Source organism: Geotrypetes seraphini, chromosome 17 (genome assembly GCF_902459505.1).
Source record: "Geotrypetes seraphini chromosome 17, aGeoSer1.1, whole genome shotgun sequence".
Classification (NCBI taxonomy): Eukaryota; Metazoa; Chordata; class Amphibia; order Gymnophiona; family Dermophiidae; genus Geotrypetes; species Geotrypetes seraphini.
Genome location: NC_047100.1, coordinates 27,084,174 through 27,097,950, shown reverse-complemented (window position 1 = coordinate 27,097,950; position 13,777 = coordinate 27,084,174). Strand labels below are relative to the sequence as shown.

Sequence of the window (13,777 nt, the reverse complement as noted above, 5' to 3'; positions counted from 1 at the left end):
ATCCTTTACAAATATCTGCCAGCCCATCCTGTCTGCCCGTGCTTTTCTGAGCCGAGCCCCCTTCTCCTCCTTATCTCCCTGGCAGCCCAAATCCAGCCCCCTTTCGCCTCTCACCCCCCCCTCCTTGTTCTTCTCTCCTCTCTTCTCTTTAGCCAGCGCGCGCGGCAGCTGAGCCTTGTTTACCCAGCAGGTGGATGTGACGTCAGAGACGCAGAACAGCAAAAAATAACAACATCTAAATCCGCGATTTATTTATTTATTATTCCGTTTTTTTTTTTCTGAGAGAAAAGAATCCTCATAGCCTCCCCCCCACTCCGAAACCACCCTCCCCTCTCCCCCCCCACGAGCCTGGCAAAAGTCGGGAGGGTGTGAGGAGGCGCGAGCGAGGTGGAGAAGGAGGCGAGCCGCGCCGCCGGGCCTGGGATGCGGCGGCTCGCGCCCTGCCTCGGCCGCCCCCCGCGCGCGCCGGACTTCGCCTAATCCGAGCGAGCGAAGAATCTAGTCCCGAGCGGAGGGATCTGGTTGTTATTTATTGTGCGGGGCTGTTGCACGCTGTACTTGCCACACAAGCTCGCATGTGCCTGAGAGCATTAAAGGGGGAAAAGAAACACAAACAAAACCCCTTATTTTGCAGCGGGAAAGCGTTTGCAGCGGGTGAGTTGGCTTTTCGTTCTCTTTGGCTCCTGGGCTCGCACTTTCGCCGCCTCTTTCTCGCTTCCTAATTGTTTGCTCTGGGCTTTATTTTGTATTGTTTTGTTTGTTGTTTTTTTTGCCCCCCCCCCTTTCCCTCGCGCCCTCTCTTACCACTTTTATTTACTAAAGAGCCCAACAACAAAGAGAACGAGAAGAGCAAAAGAGCACCAACTTCCCTCCCCTCCCCCCCACCCGCCCCCGTTCAGTGCCCACGTGCTGGCGGCTGCGGTGCTGCTGCTCCGGCACGATTTGCATAAGTCACTTCAGTCCCGCTTCTCCTCACCCCCTCCACCCCCGGTTTATGGTGAATAGCTGCGGGGTTCCTCCTCCTCCCCCCCCCCAGTGTTATACCGGTACCAGTTCAGTAGCGGCGGGCTGGGGGTGCCGAGGATGCACTTGTCTGACCCACTTGGCTTGCAAGAGTTGGGGCAGAGGGTACCTCGACCCCAGTGGCCTCCAAGAACTGGGAGCACTGGCGGCCAAACCAGTGCATCCTCCTCCCCCCCCCCCCTTTTCCCACTTTGCAAACTTTTCAGGCGCTTTCTCTCTTAGCTTGACTTTGCCGTGGAAGGTCCGGGAGAAGGGTGGGGTGGGGTGCGGGCACGCACCTCTCTGCTCGCCCCCGGAGCTCGCCACCTGCAATGAGTCGACCCTGAAGCCCTGTCGCTATGGAATAGTCGCCCATCCCCTCCCCCCCTCACCTGTTGCGCCTCTGAGCATTAGACGTAAAATGCGACCTTTATTTTTTTGTTTATTATCGGCCGACGGGCAGAGACTTAGCGTCGGCTAATAATTTGGAGGTTGGGGGGGGGGGGGTGTTGTTTTAGTCACTTGTTGGGGACTCCGCAGCGCGGCTGAAGTTGCCGACTGTGCGAACGGGCTCGTGGCGCGCGCGCGCGGCGACTGGTTCCGGGACGGTTTAGTGCAGCGAAGCCTCGTGCACGGCGGAACTCGCTCGAAGACCTCATTAGCGTATGCAGATCAGCTGGTTGACTGATTTAAAAAAAAAAAAAAAAGCAAAGCAGTTTCTTCTCGTTTGTGAAATGTTGATCTTTTGTTTGCAAAACCAGCCACGTTTTAAGCTTGTTTGTGACATTTTCATCTTTTGTTTTGCAAAACTTGGGAAAATACCCAAACAACTGAGGCGTAGTTAGATCTCTTCTTAGGGAGGCAGTTTAGAAACCCTTCTGGCCTATTTTCACTTCTCTCTCTTTTATTGCAAAGTAAAAGGTGTTTTTTTTTGTGTGTGTGGGGGGGGGGATATACCTGCCTTTCTTTAACTTAAAGCACTGCAGATGGAATTATGCAACTGAATTAAGAAAAGCTGGGATCAAAGTTTATCTGGGAGCGTAAGTGCTGGTGTGAAATGTGGTGACACTTTTTTTTTTTTTTTTTTGGTGACGATTAATTATTTCCAGCTGGTTACAAACAGTATTGATTTTAGACTGGGCTTGTCGGGTTTTTTCTTTTTGTTCCAAGGTTTAAGTGAAAAAGATTCAAATGCCCCAAATGGGAGCCGCTCAGGCTTAAGAGACCGGCTTAGCTTAAGATTTTAGATTTCAGCTACCCGCTCACAGGGAATAAATCACTTGTGTTGCACGAAAAGGTTTTTTATTTAGTCTTTTGTAGTTTAAACCTGAAAATTGTGTTCAGGCTTCTTATTTCGAACCCTATATGGGTCACCTTTATATATATATTTTTTTATAATGGCTTTGTGTTGACTGTGATTAACACATTTTAAATATGGCCTTGAGGTGGATTAATTTTGAGAAGTGTGGTATTTTGTGGCAGGAAGCTTGCTCTTTTATAAATGAAACAGATCTATAGTAGCACCAGCCCCAGTCAGTGTAAAACTAATTTGGGTTTGATAAGACAACCAGCATTAAACTTACTAAGACTCCAAAACTTCCATTTATTCACTTTTATTCTTAAGAAAATAAAAATATACAGTATGTTTCCTTTAGTTCTTTGAAAGGCTGCTTATACTGTCTGTGTGTGTGTGTATCTATATCTATATATATAATATATCTATATATATAATATATCTATATATATATATATATATATAATATATATCTATCTATATATATATATCTATATATATATATATAATATATATCTATCTATATATATATCTATATATATCTATATCTATATCTAATATATTATATCTATATCTATAATATTCTATATCTATATCTATAATATATTATATATAGATATATATATATATAATATAAAATTCTGTGGAGGCATTTTAATTTCTTTAAAAGACATTTATAATCTCACAAATCATACTAACAAATGGTGACAAGGTACTCTCTTAAATATGGGATTCAAGTTTTGCTTTTGACCTCTATAAAAATTAAACACACTCAGCTGTAACTAGTCAGACCTGTTGATTAAAGCTTCACTGCTAAGATAGAGAGAGAAAAAAAGGAAATAGTGTAGCTTGAGCATCTTATACTGGCAGCTTTTGTTAAGTTTTTGGATTAGTTACACTGTGTAGTGTGTGTGAGAGAGAATTCACTTCTTTAAAAAAAAAAAAAAAGAAAAGTAAACAGCCTGTAACAAGTGAACCTTGACAATCCAGATTAAAGAAGGCAGTGGAGATCAAACGATGGGGGGGGGGGGGGGGTTCGTTGCATCATTGCAAGCCTGACAACATTCAGCGAAGCAGCACTTAGGCAGAAAAGAGCCATTAGGAATGCTGATCTGTGCTGGAAAAGTTCATATGCTGCTTTTTATATTTTGGGATGGAGAAAAGATGTTGCTTTTATATTTTGGGAGGTGAAGGACCAGCAGCTGTTATCATTTTTTCTCCCCCTCCCCCCATTGCCCCCTGAGGGACAGAAAAACAGAGAGTGACGTGAAACTTAGGCCTTTTGGCAAAATTTGAAATGCCTGATGTTTAAAATGATTAAAATTGAGAGAAAAAAAAAATCCAGTTGATTTTAAAACAAGTAATTTAAATAGTAAATGAGGCAGACTTCATTGTTTTCCCCACAGCAAGCTAGCCCTCCCCAACAAAAACCGATGGCTTCTGTCTTAAGTTTGGGATAAAATTTATGAAAGAAAAGATTTTAGGAAGTGCGCTTTTTTTTTTTTTTTTCTTTCTGAAAGCCTTTCAAAATCCCCTGGGTTGTCTGGAAGACGGTGTTGGTATGCAGGGGGAGATGGGGGTGGGGAGAATAAGCTGTTCTCTTATGGACAACAATAGTTCAATTGTCCTTTTTGATTAATGACATTCTGGAATTTAGGATACCTTGGGGGTAACGTTTCAGAATGACTTTGCACCTACAGTAAGGCAGAGAAGATGTTCAGGATGCTTTGGAAGTTGCTTATTAGAGGGGGGGGGGGATAAATCTATTTTTAAAGTGCAGTTGTAACATTTTCATGGAAAGGTGGATTTTCCAGTATTCTGAAAGTACTAAATTCTTGGTCAAGATGCAGTAGCTAGAGGTGTTCCAACATATACTCAATTGTTAGAATTCAACACCTCCTGGCAATAGAGGATCTCAGCACCATGAATTTGACAATTTGTAAGCCTTTTTTTCCCCCCAAATGTGTTCATTCATGCTATATTCTGCTTTTTTTTAAGCACTCAGCCACAATTGTGGTTTGATACTAAATGTCTTGTTTCAATGTATAGTACAGTACTTGTGTTACTTTCCTAGTTAATAGGTTATAAATGATAAAAATAAGTCAATAAAAACATGCAGTTATAATTGATGATTAAAAAAAAAGGAAGCAGGAAACACGAGTGCATAATGGATTTAAGTGGTAAGATCTGATAAGATATATTTTGTGCATAAGTGTTCTCATTATGTCTCGCTTTCTCCTCCTTCATGCAAACATAAAAGGCGTTGCGTCCAGTATACGAGGGGCCGCTGAAAAGTTCTCAGCCCAGCCAAGAAAAGCATGCTGTGGAGCCATGAAACCTAACACGAGTTATTCTACACTTTTCTCTACGCTTTTTTTGTTTCATTTCATATCATTGAAACAAAAAGTGTAGAATAACTTTGAGTGGGTTTCATGGCTATAGTTTATAAATCATTCCTTAATTGCTTCTGAGAATTTCAGCTATACGCAGCTGAAAGCAGTGGGACGTGCAGAAGGTGAAAAACTATCAAAGTATCGACGGCAAGAGACAAGATTTTGGACCAACTATTTTGAGGCCCTCGGTCTTACAAAGAGTGATTCTTCATGGAAAACTTGTGCCTTAAGTGTCCGGCGGTCGGGTCCGCAACTGCCTTCGGCCTCCAGCACCGGGGACACGCACAAGCTGACATGACTCCGATGGTTACCTTAAGTTCCGGAACATTGCCCGTCTCGCTGCGCAAGCGCTTTCCTGCGTCTGTATGGGATTGTGAGGTGGAGAGGACAATCGCGTACAGACGCAGGAAAGCGCTTGCGTGAGGTTACAGCAGTGAGGCGGCCACGTTCCAGAATGCGACCGCCGGACACTTAAGGCACAAGTTTTTCCCTAATGAATCCTTCTTTATAATACCGAGGGCCTCAAAATAGTACCTGGCGGGCTGCATGCAGCCCTTGGCTTGCGTGTTTGAGCCCACTGTACTAGAGTGTCTTATACTAATACAGTGGTACCTTGGATTACGAGCATAATCCGTTCCAGGAGCATGCTCGTTTATCAAAGTGAGTTTCCCCATAGGAAATAATGGAAACTCGCTTTGATACGTTCCCATCCCCGATAACCGGCATCGCTCCCCCCCCCCCGCTCGCAAAGGCCCCCTCGCTTCAACCGGCATCCCCCCACCGCGCGAACCGGCCTCCCCGCAAGTACAACTTAAATTTACCCACCTCCCCATCTAGCACCAGCACGCAGGCACAGCTCGTGTGCATAGAAGATCTTCCGGCTTCCGGCTTTGGTTCATAGACAAAGCGCACCTTTGACCCGACACCTCCGGCTTCTGCCTGCCTTGAGCATGTATCTGCGCATGCTCAAGGACTTCTATTCTCCCTCTCGCCGAGAATCTCGGCGAGAGGGAGAATTAGAAGTCATTGAGCATGCGCAAATGCATGCTCAAGGCAGGCAGAAGCCGGAGGTGTCGGGTCAAAAGCGTGCCGGGACAAAGGTGCGCTTTGTCTGTGAACCGAAGCCGGAAGATCTTCTAGGCACACAAGCTGTGCTTGCGTGCCGGTGCTGGTGATAGATGGGGAGGTGGGTAAATTTAAGTTGTACTGGCGGGGGGGGGGCCGGTTCGCGCGGTGGGGGGGGGGGGTGCCAGTTGGAGCGAAGGGGCCTTTGCGAGCGGGGGGGAAGCGATGCCGGTTATCGGGGGGGGGGGGGTGCTCGCAAATCGAGTCAACACTCGGTTTGCGAGTCAAAAGTTTGCTGAGTGTTTTGCTCATCTTGCAAAACACTCGCAAACAGGGTTACTCGCAAACCGAGGTTTGACTGTATATATAATATACAGTTTACCAGTTACAATTTATCCGTACAGTGCAAGCAGAATGGTTTGTGCTTGGTATAGGCATTAGAACAATGTTAAAAGCTATGAATACAATGTATTTGAAAGCTATTGTTTGTACTTAAGTTTGATAGAGTTTAAAAATGTAGTTTTCATTAGAAGACTTAAACTTGAAAATGAGCAAACCCAGGTGCAGAATCTCCCGCAAGGTGATGAATTATATTTCTTGCAACAAGATTTTCTGCCTCAGGCAGGTCAGAGTAAAAAGTTCAATATTTCACTTAACAATGGTATTTTTCTGATGTGTTCAGGAGCACATTCAGGGATTTGGCTGAAGTATGCTAGCGCTGATGCAAGGGTTAATGTGTGCAAAATCCTGCAATTTTTTTTTTTTTTTTTAATGTACTGCCTTTTTAAAGGAATTCAGTCAAGGTGTGGCATAGAGCAAAAATAAGTCGAATATAGGTAGTAGACAGGAAAAATATTCAAATAAGACAACACAAAATGCCCCCCAAAATTTTTAATAGCATAGAGCAGGGATCTCAAAGTCCCTCCTTGAGGGCCGCAATCCAGTCGGGTTTTCAGGATTTCCCCAATGAATATGCATTGAAAGCAGTGCATGCACATAGATCTCATGCATATTCATTGGGGAAATCCTGAAGACCCGACTGGATTGCGGCCCTCAAGGAGGGACTTTGAGATCCCTGGCATAGAGTGTCCAACTTTGGACGTCTTGAGAAAAATTAGGTAGAGATGTCAATTTTCAAACCCACAACTCTTTTTAATTTTTAATGGCCCAGCTAGAGATGTTTTTGCTGAGCTAGAAGTTTTAAACCCTTTTTTTACTAAGGTGCGCTAATCGATTTATCATGCACTAAACGCTAATGCGTGCATGTTAGTCTATGGACGTGCTAGCGTTTAGCACGTGCTAATTTGTTAGCGTACCTTAGTAAAAGAGGGGGTTAAATTATTATTATTTTTTTGCCTAGGGGGCGGGTACACATCTCACCATAACCCAATGAGCCCTCAAACTCCCAAAATACTGTTCCCACCCGTCTACCACCCCAGTAGTCCTTATGCCTGCAGGTATCGCCTATATGGCAGTACAGTAGGTTTTAGTGGACTTACACTTTTCACCAGCGGTATACTAGTTAGGGTGGCATATGGGCCTGGGTCCCCTTCTCTGCAGTCCACTGCACTGCCCACCAGGCTACTCCAGAGACCTGCTTGCAACTCTGCTTGGACTGGCCTTATCTGCAGCTGTCAGACAGATATGTACTGTTTCATGCAGATATTTGGCTGGTGGGAGGGGGGGGGTCAGTGACCACTGGGGGGGGACTGCATGGGGGCCGCATTTTCTTCCCTCCAGGGGTTATCTGGTCAGTTTGCTTACCTTTTTGGCCCTTATCCCTTGTAAATTCGGCTGCCTCTGCTTCAAGACTCTCTTCGGCACCGCACCCACCTACCTCCTGAAACACCTCACCCTGTAGGACAAACCCCGCTTCTCACGCAGAACACTGCTGTTCGCATTCCCTTCTCCCAAACCTTCCATACCACCCTGACCCCTCCCCTTTCTCACCCTTCACCATGATTCCATACCACCCTGACCCCTCCCCTTTCTCACCCTTCACCATGATTCCATACCACCCTGACCCCCCTCCTTTCTCACCCTTCACCATGATTCCATACCACCCTGACCCCCCTCCTTTCTCACCCTTCACCATGATTCCATACCACCCTGACCCCCCTCCTTTCTCACCCTTCACCATGATTCCATAACACCCTGACCCCCCTCCTTTCTTACCCTTCACTATGATTCCATACCACCCTGACCCCCCCTCCTTTCTTACCCTTCACAACCTTCCATACCACCCTGACCCCCCCTACTATGCTACTTTCTTTCTCCATCCCAAATCAGCAAGGTCCCGCGATGATTGCTTCTGCTCTGTATGGAAGAGGTAAGTGACGTCGGAGTTGGCTGGGCCGTCGGACGCAGGGAGTTGTGGCAAGATCCCACGATGACTGCAGCTGTCTGTACACTCCCCCCCCCCCCTCCCCGACGTCACTTACCTCTTCCGGAACAGAGGTGGTAGATGGCGCAGTCATCATGGGACTTTTCGTTCACTGCAGTGCGGCTGCCGACTGCTTTGTTATAAGTACGGCAGCTGTGCTGAGGTGCCGTTGGATCAGACCTTCTCTCCCCCCCCCTTTGGTACGCCACTGTCCTAAGTCATTAATTAAAACATCCATATTCCTCGTAACCAAAAACCTATGTAGGATACAAAAGAAAACACACAAACACACCCTGATCTTACTAATTTTCTATAGCGCTATTAGATGTACACAGCACTGTACAGAGTCACAAAGAAGACAGTCCCTGCTTGAAAGAGCTTACAACCTAAACAGACAAGACGGACAAACGGGATGTCATTGATACAGTTAAGAGGAATGGCTAATATGTTGGCTAAGTTGGGGGTAGGGGGTAGGGTTATTATGGATTGAAGGCTGTATCAAAAAAGGTAGGGTTTTAGTCTGCATTTAAACAAGAGAAGGGTCTTGGCTGGCTAACTTGGATAATTTAGTCCAGGCATAGGGAGCAGCTAGATGAAAGGCACAAAGTCTGAAATTGGCAGTGGAGGAGAATGGTAGCGTTAAGAGTGACTTATCTGAGGAACAGAGTTCTCTGGGAGGTATATAAGGAGAGAGAAGCAAGGAGAGATATTGAGGGGCAGCAGAACGAATACACTTGTAGGTCAGCAATAGGAGCTTGAACTGTATGCGAAGGCGGATAGAGAGCCAGTGATGTGATTTAAGGAGAGGGGTGACATGAGTGTAGCGAGGTTGGTAGAAGATGAGTCATGCAGGAGGGAGAAGAGGCACTGCGGGAGACCAGTTAGAAGTAGATCTTAAAATGCTAACATGCAGTTCTCAAATTTCCCCAAAATATACAGTCGTACAAGTTATTAAACAATAACCCCACAACATATAGAAGGATGAGAGAGTAACCAACGTTTGAAAATATGGTGACTAATTTTAAAGAAAGTTTCTTAAGTCAGAAAGGTACTTGAATATTATCTCAAGTAGGGGATAAACATATCCTGCCATAGTATATGTAGCCACTGTTGATCCTTATGTGTGTGTAGGAGTGCATTTCGGAGAGTGGGGGCTGCTCCAGAGAAGGCTGGCTGGTGGGTATCTCATTTCATGATGCATTTTGGAGAGGGTAACATAGTAGATGACGGCAGATAAAGACCAGTCTGGTCCATCCAGTTTGCCCAACCTGATTCAATTTAAATTTTTACATTTTTTTTTCTTCTTAGCTATTTCTGGGCAAGAATCCAAAGCTCTACCTGGTACTGTGCTTGGGTTCCAACTACCGAAATCTCCATCAAAACCTACTCCAGCCCATCTACACCCTCCCAGCCATTGAAGCCCTCTCCAGCCCATCCTCAACCAAATGGCCATATACAGACCATGCAAGTCTGCCCAGTACTGGTCTTAGTTCAATATTTAATATTTTCTGATTCTAAATCTTCTGTGTTCATCCCACGCAGTCAGTTTTACTCTCCACCACCTCTCTCGGGAGCACATTCCAGGCATCCACCACCACCCTCTCCGTAAAGTAGAATTTCCTAACATTGCTCTTGAATCTAATGGCTGGGAGGGTGTAGAAGGGCTGGAGTAAGTCTTAACAGAGATTTCGGCAGTTGGAACCCAAGCACAGTACCGGGTAAAGCTTTGGATTCTTGCCCAGAAATAGCTAAGAAGAAAAGAAAAAAAAATTAAATTGAATCAGGTTGGGCAGACTGGATGGTCATTCGGGTCTTTATCTGCCGTCATCTACTAATGTTATGTTATGTTACTATGTTATGTTATGTTACCACCCTTCAACCTCAAATTATGTCCTCTGGTTTTACCATTTTCCTTTCTCTGGAAAAGATTTTGTTCTATGTTAATACCCTTCAAGTATTTGAACGTCTGAATCATATCTCCCCTGTCCCTCCTTTCCTCTAGGGTATACATGTATCAGGAGAGACTGGAATCCCTGAATGTCTTCTGGCGCAAGCCTCCTATTTTCATCGCCCTCCTCTGGACCGCTTCAAGTCTTCTTACGTCCTTCGCCAGAGACGGTCTGCAAAACTGAACGCTATACTCCAAGTGGGGCCTCACTAATGATACTCTTTAGGAGGACTTTGGAGATATTGGAGGTGTGTAGAGGGAGATCTGTTCATTGAGTACTCTAGGCCATTTCCTTCAAGGGCCTTGAAGATCAGACAGAGGTAGGTGTTTGTTTGTTGTTGTTTTTTTTTTAATTTAGCCAATGAAGTTTTTGCAAAAATAGTGATGTGGTCACATTGCTTACAACCTTCCGTTGGTCCTGCTTGCAGCATTCTGCATCAATTGGAGCTGTCCTTTGTAGTCGGAGCAGTGTGTAAAGTGAATTTCAGTAATCCAGTCTGCACAACTGTGACAACACTTGCCTTATTAATGTAAGAAAAACATTAACACGCTTGCTTTAAAACTAAGATTAAAATTGCAGAATGAGTGAAAGACACCAAAATAATGCAGATTGTTAATGCTGAAACAGTTCACTATACCTCAAAGATAAAACTTTTTTTTATGTAAACATGTGGGTTAATTTGCATGCTCTAGCACATTCTGCATATTATTATTTTGCAAATACAGTATTGCATTTCTATAGTTACTGAGACACACTTGGGGCCTGACTTTTTTAATATGGCTTAGCAAATAGACTCCTGGTTTGAGTGGGGCAAATTTTTTTTTTTTTTTTTGGAAGCTTAGACACACACATGTCTCCTCATACTGGGTTCAACTCCTGCAAGTATAGGGCGCAACAGCCCTAATTTTTGAATTTAGGTACAGTTAATGAACTCAAAACAAATTTATTAGTGACCATAAAACCACATACAGTTTGATTTAGAGCAGTGGTCTCAAACTCAAACCCTTTGCAGGGCCACATTTTGGATTTGTAGGTACTTGGAGAGCCGCAGAAAAAAATAGTCTCATTAAAGAAATGGCAATTTTGCATGAGGTAAAACTCTTTTATAGTTTAAAAATCTCCCTCCCACCCGAAGGCCTGCATACTCCTCCTCCCCCCTCATCCAGCTTGCCTCTTGGTCTTAGTTTCAGCTAATTACCGCAGCCTGCAGAGAGGATCGCCGGTGCTGTAGCATTCCTTGCAGGCTGCCATCGGTGTCCGCAGCATGTTCCCTCTGCTGTGGCCCCGCCCCTCCTGATGTCGGGGGCAGGATCGCAGCAGAGGGAATGTGCTGCTGAGGATGACGGCAGCCTGCAAGGATCGCTACAGCACTGGTGATACTCTCTGCAGGCAGCGGTAATTATCTGAAGGTAAGAGCAGGGAGGAAGCCAGAGGACGCTGCAAAGAGTGTGCAGCACTGGTACAGACTGCCAGCCGCAAAATAGTACCTGGTGGGCCACATGTGGTCCCCCGGGCTGCGAGTTTGAGACCATTGATTTATAGGGTGTAAGTGCTTGCAGTGAAGAAACTTATTACCTCTGAGACGTTATAAGACCTTCTGCCGTATTTCGTGCTCTCTTGCAATAATTTTGAATGACCACAGCTTGAAGGTGCTGGACTGAGGTGCACTCAGGCAGCTATAGAAGGGATTAGAAGAGATCAGCTGCGCTTAGAGTATAGTAATGCATATCCCCAGGGCTGCAAGACAGACATTTCTCCTCTGTATTTTAGCATCTCCCTGGTCTTATAGCAACAGCAGCTTGCATTCCTAGGCTGAATCGGAGACCTCCCGAAATTTATTTTGGTTGAACCACCACTGTGTGTGTATTGAATGGTGGTACTGGCTGAACAACCCGATGTCCTGATATATACACCAGTTTTGCTGAATGAAAACAAAGTAAGTTTAAGGACTGGGCTCTAGAGAACCACAAATGGGAAATCCTGCTACGCAGAGCTGAAGTTCATGGTTTCCTAATGACTGTTGCTCTCTTTAGCAAAACACTGTGTGGCTTCCATTTTTCCCCGTTTGTGGTGGCCTATAATCCATTCAACATTTTCTTACCATTGTACCTTTTTATAGCTATAACTATGAACCACAAGGAGGTGGCTGAGCCGAAACGAAATGGTAGGTTTCGAGACCGTGGATTGTGATCCCTTTTACCTATTCTGTGAGTCATGACATGCTACAGGCTCTCAGAATAAGCCCTGGTTTAATTTGCCCACGGTATAAAAGCCACATAAAGCACCGGAAACTTCTGTGACTGTCTGATCATGTGTAATAGATGGCTTCTTCGTTAATCCATTTTTTTTTTTTTTTTTTTTTTTTGCTGTTGCACTGCTACAGGTCTGGTTTGTTGCTGCAGTGATTAAAGGGAAATATATTTCACATATAGGTTTAAGGAATTTTTTAAAAAAAGTGTCTGAAGGCATGTGTGTTAATCATTGACTTCTCGAAGATATTAGCAATGTTGACAAGTCTGTTAATCAACAATATCAACAAGAAAGACTTGTAATGTAGCAAGGTTTATGATAGTTAGCAGTACCCTCAGATACCTGAGCCATTAAACCATCAAAGATTCTTATAACAGCCTGTACAGGTAAAAAGTATCATTCATCGGGTTCTGCTATTTTAAAGTGCTTAATTTTTGATTTTTACTGCACATCCATTAGATAAAGTGCTCTAAGGCCCTGATTCTCAAAAAGTGCGTCCCGATTTTAGGCAGCTGTAGGCGTCTTACAGCTGTCTAATCAGCCAATCGGGATGCACGTTTAAAAAAAAAAAAATGCTCCCCAGGCAGGCCTGAAGGCACCTCCGGGAGCCTAGGGAGACCTGCAAGACGCCTAAGCTCGCCTAAGGGCCTTAGGCGAACCTAGGTGGCCCTACGCGTCTCCCTAGTAAAGGAAGAAACCTTAAAAATGTAGGCCAGCAAAATGCTGGTCTACATTGTAAGTAGACGCAGCTGCTATACTTATCGCGGCAAGGGATCTCTCTGCCGCTATAAGTATAGCGGGCCGCGGCCTGTCCCCCCCCCCCCGACATTACCGATCTCCCTCCCACCCCGACACTACCGATGCTGGCAGGAGAGTGCCCAATCCCTCCTGCCCGAAGACGGCGCACCCCCCCCTCCTGCCCGAAGACTGCACACAACCCCCCGGCCCTAACAACCCCCAAACTAACCTGTTCTTCGGGCCAGACGGTTCTTTCCCGTCTAGCCGGTAAGCCCGCCTCGTCGAAATGAGGCGGGCTCGCCCCTTCCCGGCCCATCCCGCCGAAGCCTAAGGCCTGATTGGCCCAGGCTCTAGAAGCCTGGACCAATCAGGCCTTAGGCATAGCGGGTCCGCCCATCCCCACTTGGCCAATCAGACCTTAGACTTAGTGGGGATGGGCGGACCCGCTATGCCTAAGGCCTGATTGGTCCAGGCTTCTAGAGCCTGGGCCAATCAGGCCTTAGGCTTCGGCGGGATGGGCCGGGAAGGGGCGAGCCCGCCTCATTTCGACGAGGCGGGCTTACCGGCTAGACGGGAAAGAACCGTCTGGCCCGAAGAACAGGTTAGTTTGGGGGTTGTTAGCGCCGGGGAGTGGTGTGCCGTCTTCGGGCAGGAGGGGGGGGATGTGCCGTCTTCGGGCAGGAGGGATTGGACACTCTCCTGC

The 13,777-nt window shown here is 45.7% G+C and overlaps 1 protein-coding gene across 6 annotated transcripts in view; it reads left to right on the top strand.

Moving 5' to 3' along the window:
* The first annotated feature begins 371 nt into the window (after positions 1-371).
* Positions 372-13,777, top strand: part of FOXP1 (forkhead box P1) — an 825,883-nt gene continuing 812,477 nt past the window's right edge. For 3 of the 6 annotated variants that reach the window (XM_033926367.1, XM_033926371.1, XM_033926365.1), the window contains exons 1-2: positions 373-654; positions 10,140-10,405. The gene's annotated coding sequence lies outside the window, so the exon portion shown is untranslated. Of the gene's footprint in view, positions 655-10,139; positions 10,406-13,777 lie in introns of all 6 variants that reach the window. The other 3 variants (XM_033926373.1, XM_033926372.1, XM_033926366.1) reach the window with 2 other exon arrangements.